At 43.6% G+C, this 17,027-nt stretch overlaps 1 protein-coding gene across 2 annotated transcripts in view; it reads right to left on the reverse strand.

The window, feature by feature from the left end:
- Nucleotides 1–17,027, reverse strand: part of PPP1R42 (protein phosphatase 1 regulatory subunit 42) — a 655,757-nt gene that overhangs the window by 458,750 nt on the left and 179,980 nt on the right. The window lies entirely within an intron of this gene.

The following is a 17,027-nucleotide window of genomic DNA, read 5'->3' on the forward strand; positions in this document are numbered from 1 at the left end:
GCTCCAGCCGCAAGTGCGCGAATCGGCAGACAGGAGGCTCCGGCCGTATGAGAAGTGGCTGGTGACACGCACCTCAGACAAACAACTTATTTCAGACCTCTATAAGTTCTTGCAGCCTTCCTCCTCTCATATCTATAACCCTGGTAGGGAACGTTGAGAAAGGGAATTGGGGAGGGCCCTGAGTCACACAGAGTGGGACCACATTTCGTACCGGGCACGACATTCAGCGTACCACACGGGTCTCACGGAAACGTTCACTAAGGTATCCACATATTGGTACTACACACCGGAGAGACTGCATGAAATGAACCGTAACATTGAGAATGCTTGTTGGCGGGCTTGTGGGCAGATAGGCACACATACACATATTTTGTGGGACTGCCCCCTGCTGCACCCCTATTGGAAAGATGTCTTAGATGAGATTGATTCATGTTTTGACATAGAACTACCTCGCTTCCCTGCATACGTCCTGTTGGGCTTGCCCAACAGATTGATGTACCCTTTGAAGTCTCGTAGGGGTAGGCAGATAGCGATCGCACTGGGCTCTGCTGTTCAAAACATACTCATTCATTGGCGCACCACCACACTCCCCTCTACTACAGGCTGGCTTCATAGATTGTGGCATGTCCTAGGGATGGAGAAGTTATCACTCATGGTGGCGGGGGAGGTGGAGCAGTTTAATGACCTGTGGCAGCCGTTTCACTCACTGCTTGTAACAGAATTTAGAGAACTCACATGCCCCCAATATCTCCGCTTATTGAGATTAATGACGCAAACGGACTTCACTGCCCAATGAGTCTAGAGTTACGGTCAGCTGCGAAAGGAGGGTGACTTGTGGGTGATGCGGGAAGGCGAATTTAGTACTGTACAGGGGAGGGGGGACGGGGTTCAGGGGACGGAGAGGGGGGAGTTGTTCGAAGGGGTGTGTTTTTTCCCTTTTGCTGAGGTTGTTGTTGCAGCATACGCACCTGACACCGCGCCTAAATAGACGTTACTATGGCGGAACTTTTACGCACTGGTTGCGCTCCTGTATGGTTGTACCATTGCACTGATTTTATGCAACGACTGCCTCTATTTTCTTCTGTAAATGTTTTAATAAAATGATTTAAACCTAAAAAGGTATATCACAGCAGTGACAAAGACATAAAAATAACAGGAAGAGGTAAAGCCTCAAATAGTGAATGCACCTTTGAGAATAGTTCAATATTAAATATGCCTCAATTAAGAATTTAAAATAATTTTAAAGATAACAAATGCCACCATTTATTTGTTAATTATCATTAATTTGCTTCTGTCGAATTGGAGTTAGTTTGTAAAATAAATACCCTTAACGCAACACTCACTCGTTTACTAAAGAACTACAGAAGAATACTCATCAAAATTGATGGTGAAAGATTAAAATTGCAGGATTCCAAAATAAACGATGGTCGAAAATATGATTGCATATAGGGACCACCAGGCCAAATACGCTCACAATACATTGAACTGCTGTCCTCCCATGTCTTATTGATGAACAAGTGCTACTTGAAGACTGGATGACAGGGATAACTGCTTAGTCCCTTGGCCAAACAGGCTGCTGAACGCCAGCACTTGTCTAGATGCAGTAGAGGAGCTTGCTAGGGAGCCTTGGGCAAGGAACACTGCACTTTTTCCTAATCATTTCTGCTTCAGATTGTGTTGTGGTACAAAAGGGAGAGGTGAAGGACGGAGCATCTGAATCAATCAAACACTCGCACCCAGTCAAAATATCTGGGTTTAATCCATCACCGTTCTTTAGCCCACTATGCCACCCCAGTTCAGACATGGCTATATGCAAATCAGTCTGACCTTGGGCCTCATGGGAACAGTCCAGCCCGAACTGCCAAGCCATGTCTTCCCTGGACCTGAAACAAGCTTCCGAGGACCGGTTTCTGGCATTCCAGCCGTCTTCAGCCCGGCTTGCTTGAATCCAGTGGCAAAGTGAGCAAGGGACTCACGTCTGAGCATACACTGCCACACTTATGGCGGCCAAAAGCGGTACAAAAGGGGGTGGTGATGGACGGAGCATCTGAATCAATCAAACACTCACACCCAGTCAAAATATCTGGGTTAAATCCATCACCGTTCTTTAGCCCACTCTGCCACCCCAGTTCAGACATGGCTATATGCAAATCAGTCTGACCCTGTGCCTCATGGGAACAGTCCAGCCCGAACTGCCAAGCCATGTCTTCCCTGGACCTGAAACAAGCTTCCGAGGACCGGTTTCTGGCATTCCAGCCGTCTTCAGCCCGGCTTGCTTGAATCCAGTGGCAAAGTGAGCAAGGGACTCACGTCTGAGCATACACTGCCACACTTATGGCGGCCAAAAGCGGTACAAAAGGGGGTGGTGATGGACGGAGCATCTGAATCAATCAAACACTCACACCCAGTCAAAATATCTGGGTTAAATCCATCACCGTTCTTTAGCCCACTCTGCCACCCCAGTTCAGACATGGCTATATGCAAATCAGTCTGACCCTGTGCCTCATGGGAACAGTCCAGCCCGAACTGCCAAGCCATGTCTTCCCTGGACCGGAAACAAGCTTCCGAGGACCAGTTTCTGGCATTCCAGTTGTCTTCAGCCCGGCTTGCTTGAATCCAGTGGCAAAGTGAGCAAGGGACTCACGTCTGAGCATACCCTGCCACACTTATGGCGGCCAAAAGCCGCACAAAAGGGGGTGGTGATGAACGGAGCATCTGAATAAAACACTCACACCCAGTCAAAATATCTGGGTTTAATCCATCACTGTTCTTTAGCCCACTCTGCCACCCCAGTTCAGACATGGCTATATGCAAATCAGTCTGACCCTGTGCCTCATGGGAACAGTCCAGCCCGAACTGCCAAGCCATGCCATGTGTTGGTCTGCAGCCTCAACATCTCGTTTTTCAAGCCTGAAGCTACAGTAAAATATGCCCCCTCAAACTGCTCATGTTCACCCTTGATACGGCTGGCATGCTGGGCCAAAACTGATTGCGTACCCAAATCACAGCAGAAGAGTTGAATTAAAAAGCTTAAGTAAAGTGACCCCCTGCAGATATAACCAAGGACGGCAAGCAGTTGGTGGCTCACTAACATGTTTACAAGACTGAAACCGCTCAAGAAAAATTAAAAGCATTATTCAGCGGCACTTCAATCAAGTCACCTTTCCTTTAAAAACGATTTTACTTTCTTTAAACGTAACTGCAAAACAATTGCCAGTACAGTATGCAAATGTTGCCAAATATCAATGTGCATCTAATATTTTCTTGCCTAGTATAACTTGGCAACATTTTGTTTTTCTCAAGTCTCAATCTAAAATGTACATGCTAGTTGCATCTGTTAAGTTTACAGTTTTCACAAATGTATTGGACATCATTAGATCCAATCATTCATAGATCCTTTCTTTACCCCATTGCAATTTCAATTTCGGTCATCTCTATCAGTCCAGGTCAAGTACCTCACATCATTTCTCCCATTATGCCTGGAATTTTTTCAGGCATCCCCTAACTGATCTGACTGTAACAGAACGTCCTTCTAAATAGAACCACAGCATGGCCCACTCTTAGGTCTGCTACTCTTGACATCTCAAGGGGAATTAGTGCACAAACTAGGGCAGAGGTGTTCAAGCCATGGGGCGCGCCCCCCGGGGGTGCGGGGGGTGCAAAAACCTCTGCAAGTACACATACATGAAGATGGTCAGAAAGTGCAGCGATGTTTATTTGCTGCATTTCCAGGCTGTCTTCATTTACTCCGAAGCGCTTGAAGGGAGATCAGAGTGCCATTGAACCAGAGGGTCAGCGATTGTGCAGCTGTGGGCTCGGCTGGGCAGTGTTTAGAGTTTAAGCTCCGGCACGTTCAAGATTTTCACAGGTCTTTTAAGACCATTTGCATATTTATATGCCTTTGTAAACTGGTTACCGAGGCGTAGTTTTTATTTTCTTGTTCCAGTACCCCCTGGGCCCCCACTCTGCTATTCCTTACACTTGCATTTAACATTTACTATTGTGAGAATGCAGTTCATGAAAAGGAATATAAAGTAGGGTTGCCAAAAGAAAAATGCCAGCCATGTGTTGTTTAAAGAGCCTGCAAAGACCTAGTCTTGACACTAAAGGTTATAAATGAAAAAGTGTGTATTCATTTGTAATGTGACTTTTCTATCTTTGTTCCCTTTTAATTATTATTCATGAATCATTCAGGCCGCCCTAGAACACAATTAAAAGTGCTTTCTATTTATATTTGCTGCTCGAAGTATACACAGATAAGTGCTGAAAATACGGCTTTAGGGGACTGTTTATTTTTGTACCGTTTGCGACATCAAAATAATGACCGGACAACCCTAATCATAAGACTGGAAGTTTGTTGCAGGGTCAGAACATTATTCATTTCCTCCACGCTCGATTACTGGTTAATGCCATAATAGCAATAGTTTAACTTGTATCTGAAATTCTACACTGCCGTCAATAACATGCCGATTTACTTCATGTGTCTGGGAATACACCCTGCATTCAGACAACTCACTCCTCATTCTCACACTACACTTTCACACTCACCCTGTACTCACAGCACATAGTTACGGATTTCCTGCATTTGCCACATAATCCATCATCTGCTGCATAATTTGCAGATATAGAAAAAAAACGTGTTTCTAGCTTTACGGTTCAAAAGTTACTACAAACACAGCAACACGTTACCTCGCAGTGGAAGGCCCTTTCTAGAGGTTGACTGGTCACCTTTCTGTTGCTTAATGCTATATGTGGGTGTTAATCTGGAACTTATGAGGGGCAATAAAAGCCAGGACATTGTTAATAAGTGTAAAAATTGCAAAGTAATGCCATCACAAAATATGCAGAATTATGCAGTATAACTAACCTTTGCTTGCTGCAGAATTTAGTCAACCCTGCTGCAGAAATTGGCCTTCTCCTGCCGCATAATTCCAGTGGCCCTATTTATAGTGCTATGAGGTCCCAGCCTGTGGCAGAAAGCACTCTGAATATGCAAGTCATTATTTTAAAACAGTATTTACATACTCTAAGCTAGGCTGCTGCAAACTGATTCAGGAATTGAGGTAAAACAAGTTCTTACAAAATACGAAGTGATCAAACTATCTAATGCGGACATTTTTCTAAGTGTCTCTTTTCCAGATCTCAGATGACACCATTACATTACATCTGAAAAAGAATAAATCTTTGCCACCATGAAGCTTTAAGCAGAGCGGCTGGAATTATTCAGAAGAAGAGGACCACATTATGCGGCAGGTTTGACTAAATTATGCAGCAAGAAAAGGTAAGTTATGCGGCACAATGCGCCACATTTTGTGGTTAGCATTACTTCCTCATTTTGGCATTTTAAATCAAGGTAACACTGTCAGGGGAAATATTTCACCTCATTAGTACCAGTTTAACACCCAAATACAGCAGTAAGCAACTACAAGATTACCAGTCAAACTTTGCAAAGGGACTTCCACTGCTCCAGAACACTTTGCCACGCTTTAAGTAACTTTTGTTCCGTTTGAGCTAGAATCAAGGTTTTTGTTGTTGAAATCAGCAAATTATGTAGCAAATGCAAGAAACTGATAATTATGTGGAAAACTCTGCTGCTGCAGAAACTCATAATTACAGGGGTTCTGGCTTTAAGTGACTCAGTCTACCTGGGTGGAGTCTATAATTGTGCCCATTTTTGAAAAAAGGGATAGGCACGATCCGGGTTGTTAAAGACGTATCTCCAAGTTGGATTCTTTTACAAAGGTAGCTGGACGGATAATTTTTGACAGTCTTCTGGACTGGGCTGCTGATAATTCTATTCTATCAGATTTGCAATACGGTTTCCGGTCTGGTCTGGGAACAATAGAACAGGGCCTAAACCTTCTGATGCTGGAGGGGAAGTAAACAGGGGCCAAGAGAGGGAATTTATTTCTGGCCTTTGTGGACCTCTCTGTCACATTTGACTGTGTGGTTCATTCTAAGTTGTGGTCCTTACTGGGACAAATGGGTGTTGATGTAAATATTATTTATTTTCTTAAGCGTTTTTATAATGACGCATCAGCTCGTGTTCGTTATGGCCTGACGGGGGAATGCACTGCCAAAATCCCAATCAGGAGTGGAGTCAGGCAGGGTTGTGTACTGGTTCCATTCCTTTTTAATTTGTACATAAATGGTTTGGAGGAAGCTTTGTGCAGAGATAGTTTAGATTCCCCATATGTAGGCGGCCGTCCAATCACAGCCCTTTTGTATGCGGACGATGCCATGCTGTCTCGTACCCAAGTGGGTCTTCAGCGCACAGTGGATAGTTTTTCCCTTTTTATGAAAGACCTGGGGTGAAGGGTAAACTCTTCTAAAACATTCATTATGCGCTGTGGTAAAAACATTAAGACCAAAAGGGCTATTTTTATTGAAGGACAGAAGCTCGAGGTAGCTAAGCATTTCTCATATTTAGGCATCTTATTTGCTCAGAATGAGACATGGGTGCAAGCAGTAGCAGCCAAGAAATTGGCGATGGTACGCTCTACTGAGGCTCTTAAATCTTTAACACAAAAGTTGGGCAAAAGACCACCTGTTGAGCTAATTAAGATCTTCAAAGCTAAATGTGTCGCTGCCGCAATTTATGGGAGTGAGGTCTGGGGTTTTACAGACCCGACTCCTATGCAGGTAGTTGAAAACTCCTTCCTAAAATAAATACTTGCTGTTCCTAGTGGTACCTCAAGTTATATCTGCCATGCAGAGCTGGGCCTTACCTTTATATCCAATTTGATCAAGCTTGAGCCTGTGCTTTTATGGCACAGGCTGTGGACTGGAGATGAAGCCAAGCTCAATAGGGATATCATGACCGATATTTTGAAACTTGAGGGGGCTATGAGGATTCCATGGCTGAGTATGTGTTCAGGATCTTCAAGGATCTTGGTGGACCTGAATACTTCGCTAATCCTCTTACCATCTCAGCCATTTCTAGAAAGGATTTGAGGAGAGAGGGCTTGACTCTGTTAGACACTGTAAGAATACCCACGGAGATCTTAAAACGAACTGATATTAACTGTTTTTAATATTCAACCCTATTTGGTTTGTGCTTCTGGTAATTACGATAGATTTTTCTTATCTCGCTTCAGGCTGGATTCTTCCATGGATTAGTTAGCTTTCCCACTTTAAATGGTTGGTTGCGAGATTTGCAGCCCTGTCCTTGTGACGATGTGCCCCCCCCCCCCCCCCCCCCCCGCCCCCAAAGCACCATGCATGTTTTCTTATTTTGTAAATGTTATGCATTCATCTGACTGCCCTTTTTGAGACAGATGGGATTGCGCCAATGTCGTCCGGCCTTGTTAAGTTTACAATACTTGGACAATGAACGAGGGGTATTTATAACCACAGTTTTCCTGAAAAAAGTGGTATATCATAGAAAGTCTATGATTATGTAGAGCACTTTATGTATAGATTGGCCACTCTGTTGGACTTTCTCCATTTCTGAAATTGTGGTATAGGTTTTTGCATTCTATTTGTCCCACTTTTTAACTTGATGACTTTGTAAAATCAATTGATGTATGATTATCTTTTAAAATGTATTGCTTTTATGATTGCTTTCAACAGTCGAATAAAGCTATTCTTGACGACTTGAAAAAGTGACTCAGTCAATTAATGGCTGTAATAAGGCAGGTTTCTTTTTTAATTTTCTGCACTACTACCACACCCTTCGCTTTCCGGCAGAGGCACTTCAAAGTCATCATTAACCATTCAGGGGCAGTTTTTGTGTGAAAGCCGAGTCCATGGGGTGGCAGGTAGAAGGCCAGCATGGTTGCATTTGAATGCAGAGCCCTAATCCTCTTGATCCCTGGGGCCTCACAATATTGGTCCAGGAGACAGAGGAAAGGAGCAAGATTCATAGATATTGTCAAACAGAAGGCCCAAAATACGGAGCACTGTATGGTGACTCATTTTTATGTATACATATTGCCACAAATCACTTCTTCAGAGAGATACACAGAAGAAGGGAACAATATATGTATTTTTTTTTTTTTTTAAAAGGACCTACATTAGTGAAGCTGGTACTGCTACCAAGTGTGTAAGTGGCCACTGCTGGTTATCATTAAGGAAGCCGATGCAGCAGGACTGGGGCCCAGGGATTTGAGGGGCCCACTGCATCACAATTATGACTGTCGAAAAAAAGAGGCGGCATCAAAGCTAATTTTCCTTTCGAGCATTAGGAACGAGGTGATGATCCGTCATGGTGAAAAAGAGGTAAAAGATGCAGAGGATATAGCCTGCTACTGAGGACTGCAGTTATCATTAGTGCAACAGGTGGAGTTGCATTGCATTCAAAGAGAGTGAGGGCCTCACAACAACCCAATTGTGCGGAGCAGTTTGTTTGGGATATCTGTTTTTTTTCGTGCAGTGGCTATTGGGTTGAAGCAAGATGGCGGTCGCGCAGTTGTGGCCTTAGCCGTGAGGACACGTAGCAGAAGGAGCCGAATGGAGACGTAGTCCAATAGCCAGGAGCTACCCGAACCCGTTTTAAGGAAAAAAAACATTTCGAGAGAAATTTGGGTGGCATGTTGACGGAGCTCTCCTGCCGCGGGTCTGCTAAACAACTACTGCGGGCATTGGCGATTGTGGTAGCAGCTCTCTCTACGGATCGGAAACACCTCGGGTGCTCTGGTGGGCGGAGACAGGTCCGAAGGCGGCAGCGGAGCGGAGCCTAGAGCGGAGGTCACCAGCGGGAGTATCTGCCGAAAAAGCCCAAGCCCGTCCAGTCAGTGGGGCGGTGTGAGGAAGGAAGCAATGGCCCCCAAAGTAAATCTGGGTCAAAAGCAGCTTTTGGAAAAAAGAAAATCTTGCGTGAAGGAGCAGAAGCGGAGGCAGCCGAGGACACTCTGAAAGCTCAAATGCCCCCGGTGGAACAACAGAAGAAGAGGCAGCAGACTGCAGCACGGACTCGTTTGGCTACAGCGTCAATTGCGGATTTGTTCTCTAAGGCCGGTAAGGAGGAGATTAAGGAGCCGACCAAGGAGTCGGGGGCGGTATACCCATAGAGGTGGAGGTCCTTCAAGAGCCAACAACTGATGCTAGTGGGGCTCCCCCTAATTCAGCCCCTCCTTCAACACAAGTGACCACAATGTTGGGAGAGGAATCTCAGGGCTCAGCGGAGGGTTCTCTAGAGGTAGAGACCCCCGGAGAAGCAGCCTCATTATTGGGGGGAAATGGTGGGCCCCTAGTGCCTTTCGATTCGGGTCTAAATGCGGCCGGCCCCCAATTGCTGGTACAAGTCACCACTGATACCAACATGGTGCAGCCATTAGAACTGGGAGGTTTGGTGGTCGGTGGAGTCGGGAATGGAAAAGAGAACGCTCCAAGTGAAGCTTTTTTTTCGGCTTCAGATGGGGTCGGGTGGTCCGAGGAGGATGAGGAAGGCAGCTCCTATCTGGACTCTGAGAATGACGCAGAGATTGATCAGCCTGCAACCGCACGAAGGCCCCTAGTAGCAGCAAAGGGTCAGGCCAACCCCCAATGCGAACTGAGCTGGGATCATTCATCTTCTATGCCTTTGCAGGGCAGTCCCTGTTTGGGATTTACCCAAATGTCGCTCTTGGAAACAATCCACCAAGAGATAATTGCGCATAGGGAGGAAACACGCCAGGACAATTGTAAATCCCAGGCTGCAATGAGGAAGATGCAGGGCGTGGTTAGGAAGCTATCCAAGGCCTGTGCTAACACTGGGGACAGAGTCTCAAATTTGGAAGATAGGGTGGTATCAACGGAGGCCGAGGTTGCCGAGGCTGTCACTAAGGTCAATGCGCACTGTTCCCAGGTGGTGGATATATAGTGGAAGCTCGAGGGAATGGAGAACAGGCTTCGCCGGAATAATTTGAGGGTCCTGGGAATCCCAGAGGGGGTCAAGGGGTCTGATATTAGGGCGTATATCATCAAGCTCTTTGAACAGGCATTTCCCGAACTGTCAGCTGGAACTGGCCCACTGAGGTACAGAGAGTACACCGTACCCCCTTTAAAATTAGAAGGAATGCTAAGGAGAGCAATAAACCCAGGGCAGGCCTAATTTTCCTTGGAAATTTCATCCTGAGACAGGCCATCTCAGAACTGGCTAGGCCAGATGCTAGAAGAAGCAGCGAGGGGGGTCTCATTCTTCGTCCGGCCGGACTTTTGTCACACGACCGTAGAGAGGTGCTGGGGATTAAGAGGAATGATTAAGCCATTTCAGGATAAAAAGATGCAAGCCTTCCTGATAAATCCGGCACAGCTAAAAATTATCAACGAAGGGAGGACATTGTACTTTTCTTCAGAAATCAAGGTGAAGGAGTACCTTGACTCTCTAGGCAAATAGGCTGGAATTGTAAGCAACGGGGGCGATCGCTCTTAAAGATTTAAGTCTTCAGTTGCTGATTAAGATGGGTTGGGTTAACCTGTCTGGCTGTGGACTTTTGGATTATGTTCAAGGTTGTATGGGCTTCTGTGGGAATTTGTTTTTGTGTATTTTCTAAGTCCTCACTGCTGTCACCGCGTGACCATCACATGCACAGACTAGGTCTGAGCGCTTCGCAGAGTAGGGTGGGGGGGGGGGGGCTTGGGGGGAAAATTTGAAAAATGGTGCATGATTGGTCAAGGCATAAGCTCAGCAAAGAAGAGGCCGATTAAGGCTCAGTTTTTTATAGCAGGCTGTTTGGTTCATCAGGATGGCGAACATTAGAATCTGTACAATAAATGTGGGAGGTATGAATGATTGGAGGAAGCGGCAAAGGTTGGCGTATTTTGTGAAACATAATCGAATAGATGTTCTTTGGCTTCAAGAGACTAATCTCCCATGGGCTAAGAGAAAATTGTTACTCCTTAATGTTTTTTTTTGAGTTGGTGGCATGCTCAACGCAATCTTCAGCAATCAGGGGGGTTGCTATATTAGCAAGAACGTCTTTGGGAGGGGCTAGACGCGTTAAAGTGGATAGCCATGGTAGATGGGTACTAGCCGAGATGGAAATGGGTTTCACATTATGTGTAGTTGATGGGTCCAACAAGGATGACCCTGAGATTTTTGATCTTCTAGAAGTAGAATTAGTTAGTTGGCCAACCTCCACAGTATTATGTGAAGATCTAAATATCTCAGTGGATTGGCTCAATGGAGCATTCTATGCTGGGCGGAAACCTAGAGTTTTTAGGGCAATACAGGCTCTTATTAGTTTGCACGGGGTGAAGGATGTGTGGGGCGCTAAGGATGGCCATGATCCTGCTCGACGCGGAGAAAGCTTTTGATCGTGTTGTTTGGAGCTTTCTTTGGGGTATTTTTTGCAGGGAGAGGGTTTGGTGAAAAAATCATTAGAGCTCTCAAAGCTATGTATTCGGACCCAGTAGCGCGAGTAGTGGTAATGGGAGAGAGATCGGACAAAATTGACATTAAGAGAGGGACGTGTCAAGGGTGCCCCTGTTCCCCTATCCTCTGCTCTCTTTATATAAACCCCCTTATTCAGGAAATTAGGGTGCCCTAGGATAAGTCCTGTTGTATGTAATGGCCACGTGAATACAATTTTGGCATATGCCGATGACCTGGCGGTTATCACTACCAATCCCCAGCAGGCGCTGCCAGTTCTGGCCCAGATGGCAAAGGTCTTCCGTTGGCGATCAGGGTACCTATTAAACTAATCAAAAACACAGATAATCTGTTCTAAAAATATTGTTAAAACTGACCCAAGATTCGTGGATTCTGCTATCTATTTAGGGGTGAAAATTAATGCTTCAGTGGACAGAATTGTAGAGGAAAATTATCCCCCTCTCGTCAAGGCTATAGAAGCAGAGTTAAAAAGAATAGATGTGTTGTATCTTTCATTGATAGGGAGGGTAAACGTATTAAAAATGTTAATGTTTTCCTAAGTGTTGTACTGAAAAATTTGGAATCCGTCTTTATAAGATTCATTTGGCAGTATGGCAAAGTCAGGCGCTCCACCAGCCTTATGTCACTTTCCAGGGAAAGGGGTGGGTTGGCACTCCCAAACCTAAGGTTTTATCACTGCTCCTGCCTTTTGATACAAATGTCTGTCCTTTTTCACTCTGAGGGGGACTCGGAGGTGGAAAATACCACCCTCCATGTTTGAGATGTTGTTGGGGAAAAAGGCAATCAGCCTACTGCTGTGCAAAGTTGATCGGAGATTTTATAAGAAGGCTCGACTTAAAACTCATTATGGGGCCTGGCTGGTCTGGAAATTTATCCTGAAGTTTTTTTTTAACGATCCGAAGATAAATTCATATTTACATCTGTGTAACTCTAGTCTTTTCCCCCAGCTGGGAACGGATAGGAATCTTAAGGTTTGGAAGGGACTGGGAGCTAAGACCCTAGGGAATATCATGGAGTGAGTAGGATGGTGGGGTTTGATGTCTTGCAACGCAGGTTTGGTATCCCATCTAACCATTGGCTATTGTACGGCCAAATTGCCCGAATCCTTAAGGCTCTAAGACCAAAGATGTCGCCTCCGGTTGATCTCCCCTTGGTAGAGTTATTAGCTAAAGGGTGCAAGAAGATAAAAGAGGTGTACAATTTTCTTTTAACGAGGATCCAAGAAGATATCGAGAAAACTGAATGCACCTGGGCCAGAAAACTGGGTAACCCCTATGTCGACCTGGATATTGCCATATGTTTGTACAAAAAGTTATTCCGGGCTCTAATCTGCAGGCCCAGCACTACAAAACAGTGTTTAACCTTTACCACACGCCGGAAAAACTATTTGCAGGGGGGGGGGGGGGACAGAGAAGATGATAAGTGCCCCAGATGCAATGCCAGTCAAGCAGACTTACTGCATATGTTTTCCCATTGTAGTATGCTAGGCCTGATTAAGGAGGAGATAGAGACATTTTGGGAGGGGTTGCTAGGTCATAAGATCGATCTATCCCCTACCCTGATGCTATTGGGTACTTACTCTAAGCTTAACCTGGGAAGGTACGAGGAAGCTCTGGTTTTTATGTCAGTTGCAGTACTCCAGATCTTATTATCGGCAGGTTGGAAAGACACCATGGCTCCCTCCATCCAGATGTGACTTTCTAGATTACTGGGTATACATAATATAGAGTCTAGCCTATATGAATTAAAGGGTGCAAAAAAACGGAAGATGGGAAGACGCCTATGGGCACCTATTACAAAGTGGAGGGAGGCAAGATTGTGATGTAGAATGCAGTACACCATTCCTACTTTTGTATGGCCAGCCGGGTTAGTCTCCGTTAAATGGATTTTATCATTAATGCCTTTATCATCAATTGTGTATTTATTCTTGGACTGAAACTTCTAATTTTTGCCAATATTTGTACAGCTCCAATACTGGGCGGAAGCCCTGTTTACTGTAGGTTTATGCTAAATTATTTGTAGCCTTGTTTACTGTATGCTTATGCTAAATTATTTGAAATGTCTTTTATAACGTACCAGAAAACCCCAATACAAAATATATTTTTTTTAAAAAGGGATAATATCTGTTTTTGTTTGATGTATTTGCGGTTTTATAAGTCTCATATTTACTGCGGTTCATAAGCTATAGAACAAGTATTCCTGAAATCATCTCATAAGCCCCACTCCCTGCATGCAGCCATAGCCCTCCCGCTCCCCCAATCCTCGCCATAAACGTTTGGAGGGGGGCCCAACCTCAAAACATTTTGCTTAGTGGGGGGCTCAGAGTAAAAAAGTTTGAAGACCTCTGAACTAGGGTATGGAACAGCACATGTTGCAGCTTCAAACTCATGGCTTATCCACTTTATACTAGGAACTGATCTGGGAAAAACCATGAGGTATAGATTTTCATTATCAAAAAGCCTGCCAACTTGTTGTGTCAAAAGGAAATAATATCTGGGAAGATCAACCTACATAGCTGCAGACTTACCTTATAGAACTAAAAATATTGAATATCGTTGACGAGGACTATCATACCCTTTTTTAGGTCTAGATTTTACCAGCACATCTGTAAAACAGACCTTTTGTTAATAGCATATAGAGCGAGCGCTTAGGTTCCGTCCCTGTGAACCAATGGCTTTCTTAAACTACTTTCTTCCAGCCATGAACTTGAAACATTGCCAATGTCTTGGCTCAGCCAAGTGGATTATGTGTCTCGCACCTAAATGCTGTCTGGGTGTTAAACAGAAATATGCAAGTAGATTTGGTATGCCCGATTCTGAAAATCAGGCTGGGCCTCAATCCGGAGGGTAGTGAAATACAAAGGCGTAACAAATGCTGAAACATTTTACATGCATCACGTAGGAAGAGGAAAACGTGAAGCACTTCTAAGCTGCATTGCTTCATATACCAATAATTGCGAGTGCATCGCTTAAGATGAATTTTACTAAGGCCAATCAGACCTGCGAAGGAAAACGTGCTGCATAAAGCGTCAAGTCTGTTGTTTTCAAATATTTTGCAAATTAACGTTTTAAGCTGTCATTTCTATTTTGAATTCCTTGGTGTCTCATATTTTTCCTCCCTGTATCTACATACTACACATGCAAATGTGCATTTATTCTCATGCAAGTGTGGAAAAGGATCCACTATTTCACAAAAGACAAAGCCTCAAGTAGGTCGTGCCTCCACCCCCAGAAATGATAATAAATTGCATACTACATCCAGCAGAGCTGCATATATGGTTGATGCCATGCTGTTTTTTCTTGTGTGTTTTAGTTCTAAAATGTATCTAACAGAAGCCATAAAATAAGGTCAGTACCATACATTAGGTTAAACATAATGAATGGTCACCCTGACTATAAACAGGTGCTTTCCACTATAAAAGTAAATATAACATGCATTCTATGAGGCAATAAAAGCACTGCTTTCTTATACGGATTTTCATGTTCTGCAGTAATGACATGGAATTTGACCTTTGCACTGTAGTAATAAGCATGTGCTTATTAGTACACTGCTCTACATAACATGTTAATGGGCTTTATTTATTGTATCTCAGGGTGTGTGTTTAAAATAGAAAAGGGCAACAAAAAAAAGTTATACATGACAAAAGTAGTTTGGTTCAAACCTTAATCCAAGTACCTCTTCAGTGTGACAAAGAATCAACAAAATGTGTTCTCAATCAGAGAAATCTATGTTAAATGTTAGCAATAAAGACTGATTATAGAGCCCCCACAACAAAATGGAACACATTCTCGGGCTCTCCGACACTCCAACTCAAAAACATATGAATAAGGTGTTCTTTCTTATTTTACGGACCTTGGATGAATGAAAAGCTGAATCTGAAATCCAAGGACTCAAATGCATGGGCTACAGTCCATTGATCAAAGCATCTACAACGTGGTCCCTCTGCCCATAAAGTTGTGCTAAACTGTATAAAAATGCAAAATTATTGGAAATAGTGGGAGGGAGTAAAACTCTTCACACGTAAAAAAATAAATACCACAATTACAGCTTACAATTATGTACATTTAATTGCCATGCCAATATGGGATATTTTGCATCACAGTAAACCAAACATCCCGCCAGTGCAACCATCATTTCCTAACGGTTTTAGCCATTAATAAATAGATCTGCATATTCAGAGGTTCACTGTGCCGCATAATACAGCCCTTCAGCAGAATCAAATTTGCAAAACATACAAAGGAGTTGAACTGTTCATGTTTCCTGCCTTCAAGACACATATAGTACCACTCACTCTTACAGCTTATATGGGGATGTTGGAATCACACAACCATGCCTTGAAAAATCTACTCGCCTAATCGCTATGGCGAATCAGATTTTATCAGGATGAGCTATATTTAGCACCTACTGGCCAGTTCTGGAGAGCTGACAAAGAGCAGGTGTTCTGTTCACTCAGAAGGTGAAGGAGCAATAAAGTTGCCTTTATATCCTGTTATTTATCTGGTCACATTTGTTGTGTTCAAAGACTAAGCTCAGAAGTCAGTTTATGTTTCCTTACAATTACTTTTCCTCCGACTGAAGAGTTCCAGGATTTTGTAAAGTGAACTGTTTGACGTGCTGTGCAATGGGTGTGGCTGCAGGGTGTCAGGTTTTTTTCCTAACAGTCTCCAAGCTAATAAATGAACTATACAAACATTCCAAAATATATTTAAGCAGTTATGAATGCCCCTTTTTTGTACTGAAAAAAATATTTTCATAGGATTTAAATACATTCGAACACTTTACTTTGTGATGTGCAAATGATAAATAGGTTTGCTGAAACCCAATACCGTATATTATTTTAGCCAGTAAACCTTTTAGTGGGAAAGTTTAGTCATTTCAATGGGAAATGTACTGTCTGAAAATGACAGTGCACTACCGCATCATGCTTTCACATATTTATTAAAAGTGAGTTTTAAAACATCAACCGAGAACCACTCCGGTCCCTGGCCTAATGGCAATGCTATTAGTGTACTAACAGGCAAGTCAGGGATAATGTGTACCCTGTATGTTGGCCAGATTCTTATTATACATGGAGCAAATTCATCATCTATTTACTCAAACAATAGTTTTTTGTGCGAAGAAATGCTGAACTCACATATTTGAAGATGCTCTCAAATGTGATCATTTAGAAAAAGACTGCTCTGTAAAATAAAATATTTGACTGGGAGCACACAATTTGAGACCAGTTTACGGGTCAAGTAGATAATTCAAGTTACTAGACCTGCAGTATAAGTAACATTTTTATGTTTCGAGGCCTGACAACTCAGCCAAACACAGGCTCTCCTAACATCTGCAAACGACCATCCTTGACTTCTAGGGCAATCCAATCTTGAATCCCAGCACCTGGCTATCTTCACTTGAAGCAAGAAAATCTCTGAAGTGAGCAGTGTAGCAAAGAAATAGTGTGTTACTAGTAGGCATCCTCTTTGAAGAGCTAGGAGCTAACTGTTGCACTGTGTTAGTTTATGTATCAGAGCTGCCTTTCTCTTAAGGATTTGTGGTTGACAATAGTTAAGACCAACCCAGCTCCTTCCCTAACTCTTTTCACTGCATTGTAAAACGACAAACATAGATCTGTACACTGAAGTCAATCACAGGAAGAAAGAGGAAAATACTAAGTGACTTGGGAACTGCAGCTAGCAGATTGTTAGTTGTGGCCAGGCAGGGATTAAAC

The sequence above is a fragment of the Lissotriton vulgaris genome, chromosome 4_1 (genome assembly GCF_964263255.1).
Source record: "Lissotriton vulgaris chromosome 4_1, aLisVul1.2, whole genome shotgun sequence".
NCBI classification, from domain to species: Eukaryota; Metazoa; Chordata; class Amphibia; order Caudata; family Salamandridae; genus Lissotriton; species Lissotriton vulgaris.